Below are 18,750 nucleotides of genomic sequence, written 5' to 3' on the forward strand. Positions count from 1 at the left end.
TCTACAATAAGCACTTATTTGAAATAAATTAATTATAGTTACATCTAGTAAAAAAATTGATATTATTAAACATAAAAAAGAGCAACCGAACATGAAAAATGTTATTTATTTTTTATTTTATTTATAAGCACTTATTTGATATAAATTAATTGTAGTTACATCTAGTAAAAACAATTGACCTCATTGAACATTAAAAAAAGCAACCGAACATCAAAAGTATTATTTAATTTTCATTTTATTAATATTATGGTATGCTATATTTTTTTGAAGGCAAGGCTAAGATATAAATTAATTATAGTTGCATCAAGTGAAAAAATTGACCTCATTGAACATAAGCAACCGAACATCAAAAGTGTTATTTTTGAAAACATAAATAAATAAAAAATCTCCTTCGTATCCGCGGTTGCTCTAAACGGGGAAATCTTCAGGTTAAAAAAACGAATCGAAATTCAAAACAATTAAAATTTTGAAACAAAAAAGAGCAGAAATATAAGAAATACCGACGAAGTAAATGAACACACTCATTCACTGCGCTTGCGCGGTTACTCTAACCGGGTAGTAACTCGAGAGTAACTCGCAGTTACGTACACGGTGAAGTGAAATTTTGGACTCTAACCTATAGTTGCTCTCATAAAACCTGATTTGCCTTGATAAGCACAAAGACGTATTTTCTTCATATAAACAGTAATGTTTTTCGTGGATTCATAATCTGAAAATTATAGGAGCAGCCGCAATCCGAATATTTCGGACAAGAGAGCGTTTCAGAGTTTTATCCCTTATTATTAGTTTTGCTTTTTGCACCTTTCGCCATATCGGAAAATTTTTTAAGCGGATTAAGAAAATTATGCACAAAATTATAAAATTCGTTTCGTCAAAAATAAGGTCATGCAATGAATATTTTTTAATAATTATTTATTATTATGTATTATTTTACTTATTGAAGGTCAAAAAATTTTAAATTATAAGAAATTGCAATTTTATTCGTAAAAATAAAAACAATTAAGCGAAATCGGTGGAGTAGCTTCTGAAAATCGAATTTTAGATACGTCGTATAGCTGAAATTCAATTTCTCGTGACCAATTCTGCCGATTTCGTTCGAACTTTGAATTTTGGCATATAAAATTACATTCTTTAAAATGAGGTAAAAATTTGTATACCTTTACATTCAATTTTCCTTTCAACCATATTTAAATTAAATAATAATTATGAAAAACAATTATGAGAAATAATTATAATAAATAGCTATTATAAATAGTTTTATTCTAAATAATTATTAAAAATATTTTTGCATGGGGATATGTGCATATAATTTTGTACGAAAAAGTTTTGATTCGGTAAAAAATTTTCCGAGATATTAAGAGATACACAAAAAGTAAAATTAACATTACCAATCTTTGGCCATAAATTAACAAAGCTATTTTAAATGGAGAACGAATTAGTACTTTTACTAGAACGAATACTGAATTTACTAGTATATAATGATTTTTATAATTTTTCGATTCGCCTAAAAATAAGTGAAAACTGAAACTAATAACTAGTTGCCACAAATATCGTCCACTTTCCAGACAAAAATATTGAGACCATATTGTCCAGAAAGCCGTTACACCCCCTACAGTTTTGAGAGTCAAAAATTCAAATCAATTAATAAAGTAGGTAATGTCTTTAATCGAAGGTAATTTTTTGTACCTAATTTCGTAAATTAATTAATACTTAAGAATTAACAGTTTTGATTTTAAGCATTATACCAATCTTAATCAAATCTTTCTCAATTTTAATATTGAATTTTAGAAAGTGAAAATCTCCTCACTTACATTTAAGCTATTTAGGGTGATACCTTTCTTCTTTCACTGTACTATTAACTAAATATTTAAGGCTTAACATAATTTTTATAGAAAACGACGAAAACTGTGAAGCTTCTCGCAGATTTTGCCGAAAAAGTGTGGCCAGCCATACCAGCAGTATTTAAAGATTACTGTGTCATGACCGAAGAAAAACGGGTATGGTGTAAAAGTTACATATTTACAACAATTCATAAATTTTATTATTTTAAAAGCGCCTACAGTGTAAAAAATCCTTGATAAAATTACAGTTAAAAGAACAGGTAGTTTAAGTGCATCATCTGCAAAATCTATTTTTACGAAAAATCTATTTTTTCCCCACAAAATACTATACTGTAATATGTATTTAATTAGAGTGATTCAATTATTTTACAGTAATTTCTACTGTAAAAATTACGGTATTTCAGATTTTTTGTTTTGAAACAAGTTCCGGTATTAATGAATTTTTTGTAGCAACATGTTCAGATAAAAATGAATTTCACGATAAAAAGTACCGGGACCCTTTATACAATAATTTGATTCGGATTATTTTACAAAGTAGGGAATATAACGATTACTACCGACATTGAGCTAGTTAGAGGTTTTTTTATTAAAGTTTTGTTAACATCATAAACATTACGTCTAGACGTCTCTATCATTTACACCTCTATTAGCAATCATTCCCTTATATTTTGTATATTATTACAAAAATGTAATAATTCTAAAAGTGATCAGCTTTATGCCAATTTAAGAAACTACACCGTAAAATTTCCCGGATATATTTACAGTAAAAAATACTATATTGTTGTCACTACTTTTTAACTTAAAATCTATTTATTCCTGAATGTGTTCATAGAAAAATCAATTAACCGTAATTTTTACTCTTATAATTATAGTAAAATCACTAAATCACTCTAAATAAATATTGCTGAAAAAATTACAGTTCAATACTTAACAGTAAAAAGACATTTTAAGGTAAAATAGATTTTATGGATGATGCACCCAAAAGTGCCGGTACCTTATACCTTAATTTAATCAAAATCTTTTTATAATGTGATGAATGATAATAAATAAATTTTTTCATCTGTTTTCAATATGTTTTTGCTCCATTTCCCCAAGAAAGCATTAAAAAATTTGACTTAATTTAGACTGGTTTCGGCAACTTTTTTTAAAAATATTAATATAAAATTTTAAAAAATAGTTTATTTGTTTTATGTGTAAAAGCTTATAAAACTAGCAAAAAATTATATTATTATTGTTATTATTTTTCAAAATGGCCATTTTCATATGAAAATAAGTCATTTTTTGCATACACGCTAAACACTGTCAAAAAATTTCTATCGCTTAAAACAAGAAATCCTTTGAGGATTTTATTTAGAAGGCTATCAACTATGCTTTGAACTATTCTATTAAAATCAAGAGCATTTACTACTGAGTTAGCGATCAATGTATTTAAAAAAGGAAACTTTTAAATGCACTTGTCTGCGAAAAACCATGCATAAAAAAAGGAAATTCCACTTTTTCTTTTAGTCAGTAGTTCAAAACATGTGCACTGTAATAATTAATAATCGAAAAAAAAAAAATTGTAGACAGTTATTTTAAAAACAACATGAGATATCGTGTTTAAGGTGGTGCAAAATAAGCAAAAAACTGATTTTTTGATAAGCGCATTTAAAGACTTAAAATCGTTAGTCTATCCACTGTTATCACCTTGCAACCGAGGTCAAGCATCACTGGCTACGGTCAGTGTGCGGGTGGGTGACCACTTGGATCAGTCTGCGTAGGGACCGAGGGTGTGCGGTATTGGTCCTCGTTAAACTGTGCTACTGTAAAGTGCTCAACTTCGCGTGCAGGTCGTCGGGCTATCGAAGCGAGAGTGCCATCCCCTCAGCAGAGGATCAAAATTGTGATGGCATGTCTTCGGATCATCCTCCGGGATGTTTCCCAGACCGTCGCCAATAGCCCATTGTGCAGCTGTAGTGCGACGTAAATTAACAACAATAACAATTATCCCCTTGCATTAAAACTGATACACTTTGAAAATAATTAGAGTAAAAACAAAAAGTATTTTTAGAAATATTTTGCCCACAAGATTTTACTGATAAATATAATATTTTTTACCACAAATCACTTTCGAAGAGCACAAATAAATTTTGAATTTATCTGTACCACAATCTTATTGAAGAATATAATATGTAATATGAATAATATGTAATAATTATAAATATGAACTACTGCTTTTTTTCATTTTTGCAAATGCCGAAAAGCTGTCACATTAAAAACCAGAATTCGAAAACAAAATCGAAAACGTTCATCCCTTAGTAGCGGGACTTCCTTTTTTTTCTTTCCCTGCAGCAGAGCCTTTTCCTCGGCATCTCCTCTCAATCGCTCCATCTTCAGCAAAGTGTCGGTGCCAGAGCTGTTTTTATACTTTTTTTATTTATTTATTTTTTAAGTTTATTTCTTTTTTAAGTATGTTTATTTATTAATCTGCCTTCTTTTTTTAAAAAGAAGAAAAGTCTAATAATTTATGCCTGGCAAATGATTTTCACGCTGCCGGCTTATCAGAACGTCGCCGAGAGCTAGAAATAAGCAGGGGTTTCAGGCATAGAGTTGAAATAGGTTTCAGGCACCAGGCTATACGTAATTATTATTTATTAAGAAATATTCATGAAGTGCTAGCATTCAAGTGACACAAAATCGAAGTTCTCTTCAATAAACATTAGGGAAAATCCAGCAAAATAAATCCTTAAAAATGTTTCGTTTTAGAGAATAAAGGAAATCTTAATTATAATTGGTCTGTTAAAAACGTCGAGAGAAAAAAAGGTCTTTCTCACGGTTTGTAAAGGGAAAACTATAAAATGTTAATTAATGCATAACTGTAAGCCAATAGATTAAAAGATATGATATGAATATGAAAGTGTGAGAAATAGAGTTTTGTCTAAAATAAAAAATAAGGAAGAAGATTTAGATAAAGAAGCAACATAAAAAGATTACTTGAGGCTTTTTATGTTGCATATGTATATGGAGGTTAACATGCAATTTATCTAATGTATTTTTCTCTTTTTAAGATTGATATTTTTGCTGAACTTGTGCAGCTCTTAGTAGGGGATTACTCAGTAAGTATTTGTAATTACTTATGTTCTATGCTTAAATACTATTTCAAGAAGGTACATGTATATTGCGGGAAGAAACAAGAAATTAGAGTGTTTGATATTTTGGTTTTTATTAAAAATTTTCATAGGTATCCATTACATTTCCATAGAAAAATCTTAAGTTATAGATTTATTTGGGCATACAATTAATATAATAATAAGAAATACATAAATTGAAATATTTATTAAAAATGTGACAAAATTAAATATTACTCTGATTTGGGACTGTTACGGGAAATAATTTTCTCTTGTAAAGAATTGTGGCAGCACTTATATTTTTAAAAAGTAATATTTCTGAGTTGGCATTAAATAAAACACATTATTCTTTCTTAAAGATGATCATTTTAAGCTTAACATTAAGTGCGCTTAAAAATATGCCTAAATCAATCAAATATGCCTAAGGGCAATTTCTGCTTCTCTGTTACAGCAGTATCTTTTTAATTATAATTAATTAAAGGATTTATTTTTCTACTTCTAATTATATTGGAAAGGGATTAAAGGTAAGAATCATAAATCCAAACTGCCCGAAGATAGATTCAAACTCAAAGAGAGTTTTCGTTGTTTTATAAAGAAAGTTAAGCAACAGGCAGGCGTTAATATTGTTTAAAATCATAATAATATTTTACAAAAGATCGCCCATTATATCAGACAGTTCATCAGATTCAATAGCAAAGACAAAATCTTGAAAAAAAAATGAAGCAATATAGAATTGAGACATGCCGTCTTTTTTGGAGATTTTAAAGTGGCTTTTGACTGTATTACTAGAATAGAACACATTAAGTAATAAAAATCACGTAGAAAAACAGAAAATAAAATGTATATATATAACAAAAAACCGAAATCTGTAAAAAAAAGTAGCTAATTGAAATAAACTTACATGTACCGGAATCTTTCAAGAATGATTTAAAATATATTCGTAATAAGATTGCCAGATTACAAAATATGAAAACAGAAGTGCGTATATAGAAGTATTAAAAAAGTAAGCGTAATTAGATAAAAGCGTAAATAGAGGGATTTTGTTTTTTGGCGCGTTCTAACTGCAGTTCTGAAACTCATTTGATTTGTTGATTACCGAGGATTGGCTAAAAAAATGGATGTGCTCAAGGTAATAATATTATACTGAAAAATTAAGAGAAATTTATAATTAATAAGGTTGATATTCAATTATAAAATTTTAATGATTTTAGAAAATCAACATTTAAGTGAGAGAGGGGATGGGGAGAGGGAGAAACATGATTTGTCCGTATCGCCCAGATTTTTAGCAATGAATTTGCCCGAATTGGATTTGCACATGGTAAAAATATAAATTAGAAAAGAAGTTTTTAGTAAATAATTATTAATAATATACAATTAACTCAATGCATTTACATCGAATTTAATTACTTTAGTTGGTATCCATTGTTTTTTATCAAATTTTTAAAGAATTCGTCTTTTCGATAAATAAACATTGCTACATATTATTTTAATTCTATTCTTTTGATTAAAAGTGGTATTTAAATATGGATGATTTTAGAATTCCAAGTAATAAGTTTATTTATATTAAAATTGAAATAATTTCTTTTGTCGTATAAATCAACAAAACAGATATTTTTTTCTTTTTTAATACCCAAATTCAAAAAATTAAAAATAATGTTATCATCATGATTACAAAGCAAGTTTAATTCCTCGGGGTGAATATTATTTAATAAAATTGTATAATCATGAAAATTAAAAATAGTTAAATCATCAATAAATCTAAAAATAAATTTAATATTCAGAGTACAGTTTTTTTCATATAAGTGTAAAAATAAGTTAGCTGAGATGAAAAATTAGATCCATGTGACATTCTATCAATTTGAATAAGAATATATTTTTTATTGTAAAGATAATTATGTGACAAGAATTAATTCGAATTTTCCAACAATCAAAATCGTAATTACGGATATTTTTAAAAGCATAGTAATAACTCAAAAGAACATTTTTTAGTTTGGAAAGGGAAATGCTATTGATCCTGGAAATCAAAAGTCGCAATCGAGTTAATTTTATTTTGTTTAATAAATTCCAAAATCGGTTGATACCCATACCAGTGATAATCCTAGAAAAACCTCTTTTAATAATATTGTTAATAAATTAAGTAGTTAGAGAAAATAGCGCCCGGTTTAGTTTAGTAAGTATTAGACCCGCATGTGATTGTTCTAAATTTTATAGGAATTTTATGAAACTTTTGACTGATAATTAAGTAAAGAAATTGCTAATTTTAATTTCTAATCTCTCATACAAAGTAAAAAAAAATTTTATGATAATATTATTATTTAAATTACTAAGCTCAAAATTTTTTAAACTTCGTATTTAAAAGTTCAACATAGTAAGTTCAACAGAGTTCTGTAAAAAATTCTATGTTGGACTTTTAAATACGGAGTTAAAAAACTTTTAAGCTTGGTAATTTAAATAATAATATTATCATTAAAAATATTTTGGATTCATATAAAAGGTTAAAAATTAAAATGAGCAGCATAGAATTTCTTTACTTGATTATCAATCCAAAATTTCATAAAATTCCTATAAAATTTAGAACAATCACATGTGGGTCTATATGCAGAGTTGGTCTTATAAGCAGATGTGGGTCTTATATGCAGAGTTTAGTACGATGAGAGACGACCTTGAGCAGAAGGCATCGCATGAAAACATATGTTACATTTAAATACATTTAGTGTACTTTGTTTTCTGATGCAAAATTTGAAATAAAAGTAAAAAAAATAAAACTCAAAATTTTAAAGCTTTATTATTTTTGAAAAACTTTTTGAGTTTTGACGATATTCCATTTTTTTTTCTTTCTTACGATACCTAATAAGCTTGACTTCCAAGTGATTGATTTTTTTTGTCGTCCACGCAAAGTATTGCTTTTTCATTTAAATACACCTTAATTTGTATACATTTTAATCAAATTTTAATGTGATCTTTCTTTATGACTTTTCGTTAAATTTGCTAGAATAATTTTTAAACTAAAATTAAGAAGCAAATGACAAAAAAATTAAGGATTATTTATATATTTTTCCTTTCTTCTCATGTTTTTCAGGTTTGCTAAATCCCATGTACTTTAGCAACATATTTGTAAATACTGAGAAAAAGTTACGGAGATTCATGTATTGGCTGCTATTTTTACGGCATCTAGTGTTCAAACATGTATTTTTTCCATTGCTGTTTAATGGTCCTCTAAACCTTCTCGCAACTAAATAAGAAAATAATAATTACGACAGGGTCCTCAAAACCTCTTAGTAAATAGATCTTTACTGAAAAGAGAGAGTATTGCATAATTTTCACATACCTAAAAGTTACAGATCAATCAGTTCACTGATATTTTTTAGAACTTTGAAAAAAGCCCTAAGACTAAAAATGTCGATAGATTTTAGATCATACCAGGTATTAAATGCTTAAATATCTAAATAATTTACTTTTATGCTTATTTATTACAGTTGGAATTCAATTCAAAGCCTATCGCCAGATTTCTTCACTCATTTATGGAATTTGAAGACTTTTAATATAAAATANAAAAAAAATTAATTAAAATTAAAAAAAGATTGTGAAAAATATTTGTATTTGAATTGTAATTGAAAGAAGAAAATTAAATACGTAATAAAAAAATAAAATCTTGAACTCAAGGTTTTACTTTAACATAAAAAGTTTTAAAAATTAGCAAATCAATTTTAAAAAAATTAACAAACTTTATTTGATCTATAGAGAAAATATAAATTTATTTTTAATGTAGTTACTTTATATGAATTACTTTCATATGACTACATAGTAAAATTTTATAAATTTAAATACTCTGGTTATTATTAGTTCTCTAAATAATCAAATCAAAATAATAAACAATTCAAGATATAATTAGAAAAAGTGCATGTTAAATAAAATGATAAAACTATTTTGAAAATAAATAAAGTCGTTTTAGAGTTAAAAAAAAATATTTTTTAAGTTTATCTTAGAAAGAGAAAAAGCATAATATAAGATGAAGAGTGAGTTTCTTCTGATATCTTTTGAAAGCTAGTTGACCCCCGCAGGTTGCAATTCCCCTTCTGTGACAGTGATTAGTTTCGGGTTACTTAACACACGCACCCCCACAAAAAATGTAGGGGAGACAGTGAAACGGGTTTTGGAGGTGCAATATATTTCGTCCCTTTTCGAACCTATCCTTACTGAAGGTTAGAATTGAAATGAAAAGGCCTCTTTAGGTATTCTTTGGCCAAGATATATACATATATATATATACATATAATATGAGGTGAGAAAAAAAGACAGTTGTTAAAACATTTATTTAAAATATACCAAAATAATAAATTGGAACAGCAAAGTTTGTTAAATTGAATCATGCCTTTCTGGACAGTTTTTGGTATTCCATAGAATTCCAAAAACTGGCATATTTTATAACTTAGATCATACTTTTTTTAACTTTACTGATAACAAATATGATTGCAAATTAAGAGGGTAGAAAAATTATCTTTTTGTAATATTTTGATGAAATATATTTTTTTCTCTAAAGAAAATTTTATATATTTTTAGTCGACGTGTGCTAATCCTATGGATGGTGTTACATGTAAAAAAATGACAGACATGAATGTGAGTATCACTTGGTATTTTAAATAATTTAATATTCTTATATATATTAATTTATAGAATAAGTATTTAATATGTATTTTTTAAAATTTTATTTAATGTTTTTATTATATATTACTTAATATTTTCACGATATGAACTTATAAATTTATTAATAAGACTAGAATTTATTTGTAGAGCAATTACTGAAAAAATTGCTAGCCAAATTATAGTTCTTAACCCCTGCATGATCAACAGACAGAAAAAGCACCTCCTCAGGCAAACAACGAGTTTATACGTACAAAATATTGCCTACGTACACGACGTAATACGAGATGTTAGAATCAGAAAGGCTCGTTTTATATATATCGTAATAAGAATAACATTATCTCAGATGTGTGATCGCAGTCAAACTCCAATTAGAGAATGTTAGACTATTTTATGCGAACATTAGATTTTTTATACGAAGATATCAATTTTATGCGTTTTTATGTAAATTTATGGTATTGTTCAGTTTCCAGAGGACGTAAAAAATCATTAAACTATTAATGCTTCAGTGACGTTTAACCAATTGTAGTAATACGTATTACTAGTATTGCGAGAATAAGAAATAAGTACTTTGTATATTTATGTAGATATTCATCATTGTATTAATAAGTTTTTAGACAAAACACACAATTAGTAAAACTTACATGTATGGGCCGTAGAGCCGAGGTAGCTCATTGAATAGAGCGCTTGCCTCTGAATGAGGCGGCTCGGGTTCGAATCCCATCGATGGCTGATCAATATGAATTTCGCACCCGGTTAGCCCCGACCACAGTGCTAACGTGAAATATTCTCAATTGTAGACGGATCATGAGTTAGCCACCTTGCATTCAGACTAACCATAGGATGTTTCGTGGCTTTCCTCTTCATATAACGCAAATGCGGATTAATTCCATCAAGAAGTCCTCCACGAAAGCTAATACCATAGCCAATACCTTAGCCAGGTGATCCCTTGTCTTCTGAATTAGTTTGAAATTACCAGGCTACGGAGTTGATCTCTAGTAGTCGTAAACCCAAAAATTGGGTAGGGTGTTCAACGACGGTTATATAATAAAATATATGGGCAGTAAGCTTTCGTTTCAATCAAGAATAATCTGTTGAAACCACATTGTTAGATTGCCACTACCTCCCATAATTTAACAATTATCCTTTCATAATCAGTTGAAAATTAGATAATTATACGCGGATAAAATAAGCTTTTGTTCCTAATTTCGTACTTTTAAACATCATCAGGGCTAGTTACTTAGCATATTCAAGGAGAAACTTAAAACATTCGTATCATTAAACCATTTTAGGCTAAGCTTAGAAATTTTTAAGTATGTAGTATTGTTGTCATTGAAATATCCTAAAATTGCATTCATTACGACGCAAAAAAAATTTCATTAATGGAAATAAAAAAACGTTTTTTGAAATATAAAATGATGCTCAGACACACCATTAGCCAAATCATTGAACAAATCATTTATTTTAACGACAATTTTTTAAGACATCTGTTTTACTTTTATTTCATGTATAGAAATTGCAACTTTTTCCCACTATATGATTGGTCTCTTGTAAAATACTTATACATTTTCAAAAAGTCGAATTTGTCAAATACCATTTCAAGTTTAAAAAAAAGAAGAAGAAAAAAGAAACTAGCTTAGTTTCATAATTTCTAAACAGAATGTATTTACTAATATTATATATTTAAATTACTAATATTATACAGAAGTGTTCACAACTCATAAAAATAGCAGTAAAATAAACTAAATGAAAAATATACATCACAGTTTTAAAAAAAAATATATTTATCGAAATGTTCTTTGTCAAAAAAATGGTCTAAAATTGTACCTTTAATACATAGCATCCAGATAAATATTATCGATGTGTTTTGTGTTTTCATTTGCAAATTAAATCGAATATATTTGTCTTTACCATTTAAACAAAGCTGCGCAATTTGTATTCTCTATGCTATCATAAGGAATTACTAATTAATAGTTTGAACGTACAACAATCATTGCTCTTAGAACGTATTATAATAAGTTATGACAAGTAACTTTTAAGTGTTTGAAGGTATTTAGAGGGGTGGGGACAGTAAAATTTTCTATACTAGTTGCATTGGTCTTATTCACACAACTATTCAAATTGTAATATGTGCTTGTTATTTAATTATTATTAAAAATTATTGTTATTGTTGTTAGCTTGTTATTAAAAATTATTAAAATTGCAAAAAAAAATAATAAATTTAAGAAATAATTAAAACAAAATGAAATAGTTTCTGTTACGCAGTTGTAAGTTTTAATTGACATTTTCTGCATATTTTTTTACAGATATGTTATTTTATTTCAGGAATGCTTTCTGGATATAGTGAACAGAATTCATGCTGAAGGAAAATGCTGATGACTCAAATACTATCATCGAACATAAATATTGTTCAATAATGCAAACCTGGAATTTTTACAGTACCACCTTTAAAATATTTCACAATCGGTTACTTTTGGGAAAAAAATAAAATTTTAAAAAATTTAANTTTTTTTTTTTTTTTTTTTTTTTTTTTTTTTTTTTTTTTTTTTTTTTTTTTTTTGTAGAATTCAGGTACGTTTTTATAACATACAGTCCCTGGCCAAATTATTAGACGCACTTTGAGAATCTATGTAAAATCTTAATTATCAGGTGATAATGTACAGCTTTATTGTTTTTACTCTGCTGAAACCGGTTTGCACTTGTTTAAGGTTATGTTATCAATTGGTTAACATTGTAATGCAATATGTTAAAATTAAATACAAATGGGAAGTATACAAGAAATCTCCTGAATAAAAACCCACTACATGTATGTTTAAATATAGAAGTATTGCATATAAATTCGTGCAACACATCTAATTATTAAAAAACTACAGTGTGCCTAATAGTTTGGCCTAATTATTATAACGTACTAATATAATACCTGATATAATAAATATTCTAATTTATATAATACATCGCCTAATTAATCCAATCGTCAAATTTATATTATATATCGTCGAACTTAACCAATTAATGAAAGAAACATAAACAAGTGCTAACCGGTTTCAGTCGCGTAAAAACAATAAAGCTGTATAGTATCACCTGCTAATTAAGATTTTACATAGAATCTTATTGTGCGTAGAATCTTATAGTCGTATAGTAATAAATTGGCCAGGGACTGTATGTTTGCTTGAAAATCACAACATAAGGCAAAGTAACGAAGAACATTGTAAAATAACAGAAATGTTAATGTATTTACAAGTATATTAAATCAACTTATTTCATAAATTTTATACATTATTCAATGTATTTTTTTAAGTATCTTAAGGTATGGAACTTCATAATCCAACTTGCATACAGTGTTTAAAATTTTTATTTAGTAAACCAAACAATGGAATTTATTTCGATATACAATTTATGTAAAAAGTAATTAATCATTTACAACCGGTGCTGGCAACATAGAAGAAAAAAAATTTTATAGTTTTTTTTTCTGTAGAAATGTAATTATAAGTGGAAGTGTTTCGTAATAGATGGTTGTGGGGATGCTGGTAACATAGAAGAAAAAAGATTTGATAGGTTTTTTTTTCCGAAGAAATATAATTATAAGTAGAAGTGTTTTGTAATAGATAGTTATAGGGAGGTTGGTGACATATAAAAAAATTTGTTAGATGTTTTGTTGCGTTTTGTAATAGATGGTTTCAGGGATGCTGGTAACATAAAAGAAAAAGAAAAAAACTATGTTTTGCAATAGATGGTTGTATGGATGATGGTAACATAGAAGAAAAAAATTTAAATACGTTTTGTAGTGTTTTGCAATAGATGGTTGTAAAGATGACGGTAACATAGAAGAAAAAAATTGATATATGTTTTGTAGAAATAGAGTATTGAAGGAGAAATGTATTGTAATATATGGTTGTAGGGATGCTGGTAACATAGAGGGAAAAAAATTTGATAGACATTTTGTAACAATGTAATTATGAAGGAGACGCGTTTTGTAATAGACGGTTGTAAGGATGTTTGAGTTGAGGATAATGTTAATTTTACTTTATGTTAGCATTCGGTAGTGCCGAAAACGAATCAAGACTTTAAAGAATCTGGTCCATTGAAGTATATTTGTCCATCATCATCGCAATCCTTATACATAAAATTTCGTTTAATGTTATTTAATTTATCCACATAATTTCAGCGAATATCATAAAGCTAGACGTTTTTGTTTGACTAAGAATAATAATGAAAAATAAACTTATGCAAGATGATACGAAATTTTAATGCACATTCTTTATTATTTAGTAAATAATAATAAAAAAAACGACAGTAATGTTGATATTTTTCTCAGTATTTTTATTCTTCGATTAAATGGGAACTTTGCCATTTCTAAAATTATTTCATATGCATTTATAAAATTTAATTCCTGTTTCTGTAATGTAGAACTAAATAAATGCATATGCTTGATTTCAAATACTCTAACAACATCGATTAGCGCAATTAAAATACAGTTAATGAAATCGATTGAAATATATAAAAAAAAATTAACTTAATTTTTTTTTTTGTTGTTGAAACAATGAGTTTAAAATTTTTATGAGATCACAAGTTTTTTAAAAGGTTGCTGCTATGCTGAAGACAATTCCCTGCATTGAATTCACACTGGAAATAAATAAAAAAAATATCAATAACTTTAGCTTTCCTGCATTTTAAAATCTTAAACTGTTCTATAAAAAAAATTGATTCATCATTTCTTTCATTTAACACGAAAATAAATCTTTAAAATGAATTTTAAATATACTTCAAAATTAGCATTGATATGGTTACAATAAAAACGAAAGAACATATTTTTGCATTTTTTAATAAGTAATACCATACATAACACCATTCTAACCATCCATAACACCATTCTACCATACATAACACCATTCTAACTAAAAAATCTTAAATATTCAGAACTGGAAAATTTCGTCAACTATGGGTATCATGAAATTTCAGTGGGTATCATGAAATTTAACATTATAAAAATACATTATATTAAACCCACATTTGAATTCAGCTACATTAGGGCATAGCTATTTATACAGATAGTTATTGACTATCAATAGTTGAATTTAAATACGAAAATTCGAACGAAAGCAAGAATATGTTGGCTTTCACAATATAGCGATTGTAAATAAACGGCAGATGGAAACGTGAGGTCAGTTCGTGAATGATTTCATGACTCCCCGTTTCAGGTTAAAACGAAAGTAGGCGGGATTTTTTTCTTAAAAATAAATTAATAAATAGCTCTCTTAGGAAAGTAATAAAATGCTTTCTGAGAATTTTGAGGGATTTCGAATGCAATAAGATTTTCCCTACCGACCAGGCTATCCCGGCCTATAATTTTGTTTATAAATTTTTATTATAAGAAAAGTAACTGAATAAGTCTAATCCATCGGATTCTTCGATTTTCTTTAACAGAGAGGGAAGATAGATCGGCAATGTCCACTTTCTCTCCTTGAGCTCCAATCCAATCACACCAACACCAGATTAGTTTAACATTTATCCTACTTTTATCGCGAAAGAACACGCCCCATTTCTCGAAGATGCAAATGGTATCATTATAAAAGAGATTGGTGCAGGGTATTTAATCGCAAAGTTTATTTAATCGCAATAATTTAGTCGCAAAGTCCTCCATGTTCCCATAACAAATCAATACGTCTGGGGGTACTGACCCAGGAGTTTCCTTGTCTTCTGGATTGGTTCAAAAATTCTCAAGGTTACGGAGTTGAGCATTAGTAGTCGTAAACCCAAAATTCAACGACGGATATAAAGTATAAAATAAAAATTAATATTAAAGGGAGTTACGGAGTGAGTCGTATGCGTGGTGCCGGAGCCGAAATTTATCCGTTTTTTAGCTATTGTTCGCTCTTTCCCAAAGAAAAATAGTTTTATATGTAGAACACTTTATTCACGTTAAAATATAAGAAAAGAAATAAAAAAAATGAAATTAAATAATTTAATAAAAAAGATTAAAGAAGTAAAACTTTGAACGGGATCGAACTCAGAACCCCTCTTTCAACAAATTTCTTTACTTAGTAGCCCGCGGCTCTACTGACCATTACACGCTGATAACAAGAATATTAAAACTGAAGAACTTTCCTGCAGTTTTTCAATGGAATCTATTTTGGCCCACTTTGGGCCCCCTAATTTTTCTACAAAAAATTCCTTTCCTACGATTCTCCCGGTCAAAGGTAAACTTTAATTTTTTTTATTTCTTTTCTTTTTCAATATTTTACTTTTCTTTTGGAAAGAGCGAATAATAGTAATTAATAATTTTTAAACTCGGCCAGAAGAGGAGTTCAATATACTAAACAATAGTACCAAGGGAATTTTATATACACAAATTAGGGAGCCCACAATGTGCCAATGTAGGTTCCATTGAAAAACTGCAAGAAAGTTCTTTAGGCCTCATATTCGTTTCATCAGCGAGTAAGGCGTGTCGTGATCAGTAGCGCTACGGGCTAGTTAGCAAAGAAATTTGTTGTCCAAGAGGTCCGGAAATCGATCACGCCGGTCAAAGGTTATTTTTAAAAATTATTTATTTAATTTTTTTTATTTTCTTTTTCAATTTTTTAACGTGAATAAAGTGTTCTTGAAACGAAAATTATTATTTTTCTTTTAGAAAGAACTAATAATAGCTAAAAAACAGATAAATTTTGACTCCGACGCAACGCATCTCCCCGTAATATTAACTTATAATTTTCAAACTCGGGCAGAAATTAAAGTTTAATATACTAAACAATCGTACCGAAGAAACTTTTTATAGGGGCCTCCCTGGCAGAGCGGTATCGCCCGCCAAACGCTCTGTTAAGCGTGGAGGTGGCGGGTTCGAATCCCGCCGTAACCCTGCATGTATTCTTAGTGATGTCCTTCTCTATTTTGCGTTATCTGTTCTTCTACTCTACAAAGGTTTATAAGCCTTAATTGAGCACACAGGCCTGCAAATGTATGTTGTATATCAATCAATCAAACTTTTTATAGACAAACAAGGGAGCCCGCAATGGACCGAAATGGATGGTGTTCTCTACACTAGGGAGCGCTGCAAGCTCTTTACACCGCCTATACTACCTGGTTACTGTTTCCGGTGTATTTAGCTATCTGGCTCACAACGTGATCATGGTGTTTTGAGATTCTTGCAAACGTTGTATTTGATTACTTATTACTTGAGTTTACAAAGGTTTAAAGAGTATATAATTTTAACATTAATTGTGAAATAGTAGTTTTAAGTAGTAGTAACATGTGGCTTGATCAATAATAAATGGATGGTGTTTTCTACACTAGGGAACGTTGCAAGCTCTGTACCGCCTAAATTTCCGGGTTACTGTTTCCGTTGTATTTAAAAGCCATTTGGCATCATTGTGTTTTGAGATTCTTGCAAACAATGTATTTGATTACTTATGTTAGTGATGTCANATACTTGTGTTTACAATGCTAAAAGTGTTAACACTAACGTAAGATGGTGCACAGCTTGCAGCAAGAACAAACAGCAATGAACTTATGGAAAGAGGCCAAGACAAGACTGCCAAAAAAGCGAGTTATTCCAAATCTAGCAACCATGTCACCTTTTTTTTAAACAATATATCTATAAATAACTAAAACAAATTTTCACTTCAAACTCACCAGGATTACTTAATAACATTAATATCTTATGAAATACGGCAGATTTGAGCCCAGAAATTATCTAATTTATTTCTTTTATTGAAAACAAACTTACCGTTTGAAAATATCGCCTCGCAGAATAAGCTGTAGTAAGCAGTTGCAAACTTTCTAACAGGAACTAGCGAGCAGGTATGGAGCTCGAGATTGTTATTGATTACATTTATATTGAAAACACCATCCATAGGTTCCATTAAAAACAGCAGGAATGTTCTTTAGGCTTAATATTTATTTCATTTTTCTTCTTTCTTTTTCAATATTTTAACATGAATAAAGTGTGCTTTATCCAAAAATTATTATATTTCCTTTGGCAAGGGCGAATAGTGGCTAAAAAACGAAAAAATTTCGGTATCGACGCTACGCATTCGAATCTCCCAGTATCTGCCATTAATATTAACTTATAATTTTCAAACTCAGCCAGAAATTATAGTTTAATATACTAAACATTCCTACCAAAGGAAATTTTTATAGACAAATTAGGAGGCCCACAATGGGCCAAAATAGGTTCCATTGAAAAACCGCAAGAAAGTTCTTTAGGCTTAATATTCGTGACCCCAGTGTGTGAGGCGTAGAATGGTCAGTAGCGCCTGGGGCTAATTAGCAAAGAAATTTGTAGTACGAGGGGTCTGGATTTAGATTCCGGTCAAATTTTGATTTCTATGTTTTTTAATTTTATTTTTCATTTTATTCTATATTACTTTTTAATACTTCTCTCTTTCATTATTTTAACATGAATAAAAGGCGTTCTTTATCCAAAAATTATTTTTTTCTTTTGGAAAGAGCGAATAATAGCTGAAAAACGGGTAAATTTCAGCTCCAACGGTACGCATACGATTCAATCCGTATCTCTCCGTAATATTAACTTATAATTTTCAAAGTCTTCCAGAAATTATAGTTTAATATGCTAAACAATCGTAACATAGGAAACTTTTATAGACAAATTAGGGGGCCGACAATGAGCGGAAGTAGGTGCCATTGAAATACCGCAGGAAGGTTTTTTAGGCTTAATATTCGTGGCATCAGCGTTAAGGCGTAAAATGGTCAATAGCGCCGCGGGGCAGTTAGCAAAGAAATTTGTAATCCGAGGGTTCCGGATTTCGATCCCGGTCGAAGTTTAATTTCTAAAATTTTTAGTTATTTATTTATTTCAATCTATTTCAGTTTTTTATTTCTTTTTCAATAGTTTAACATGAATAAAATGTTCTTTATCTAAAAATTATTATACTTTTTTGGAAAGAGCGAATAATAGCTAAAAAACGGATAAATTTCGGCTCCGACGCTAGGCATACGAATCACCCCATATCCAGTGCCGTAACTTCACCCCTCGGGGCCCTGGGGCAAAAATTTTTAGCAGAGGCCCTTTCAAAAACTTTCAGTACTCCATCTCTAATCGTCATTTTAGCTATTTATGTATTATGTTAGCGAATATGTTTATGAAAACAAGTTATTTGTTCGCATATAAATTGGTTAAAAAACATTGTAAGTTTTCCACATGGCAA

General features: G+C 28.8%; 1 long non-coding RNA gene across 1 annotated transcript; it reads left to right on the forward strand.

Moving 5' to 3' along the window:
* Window positions 1–8,518: 8,518 nt before the first annotated feature.
* On the forward strand, window positions 8,519–12,094 carry LOC122269189 (uncharacterized). Its single transcript, XR_006225037.2, has 2 exons — window positions 8,519–9,565; window positions 11,915–12,094. It is a non-coding gene; the product is annotated as an uncharacterized lncRNA (long non-coding RNA).
* The last annotated feature ends 6,656 nt before the right edge of the window (window positions 12,095–18,750 follow it).

Source organism: Parasteatoda tepidariorum, chromosome X1 (assembly GCF_043381705.1).
Source record: "Parasteatoda tepidariorum isolate YZ-2023 chromosome X1, CAS_Ptep_4.0, whole genome shotgun sequence".
Classification (NCBI taxonomy): Eukaryota; Metazoa; Arthropoda; class Arachnida; order Araneae; family Theridiidae; genus Parasteatoda; species Parasteatoda tepidariorum.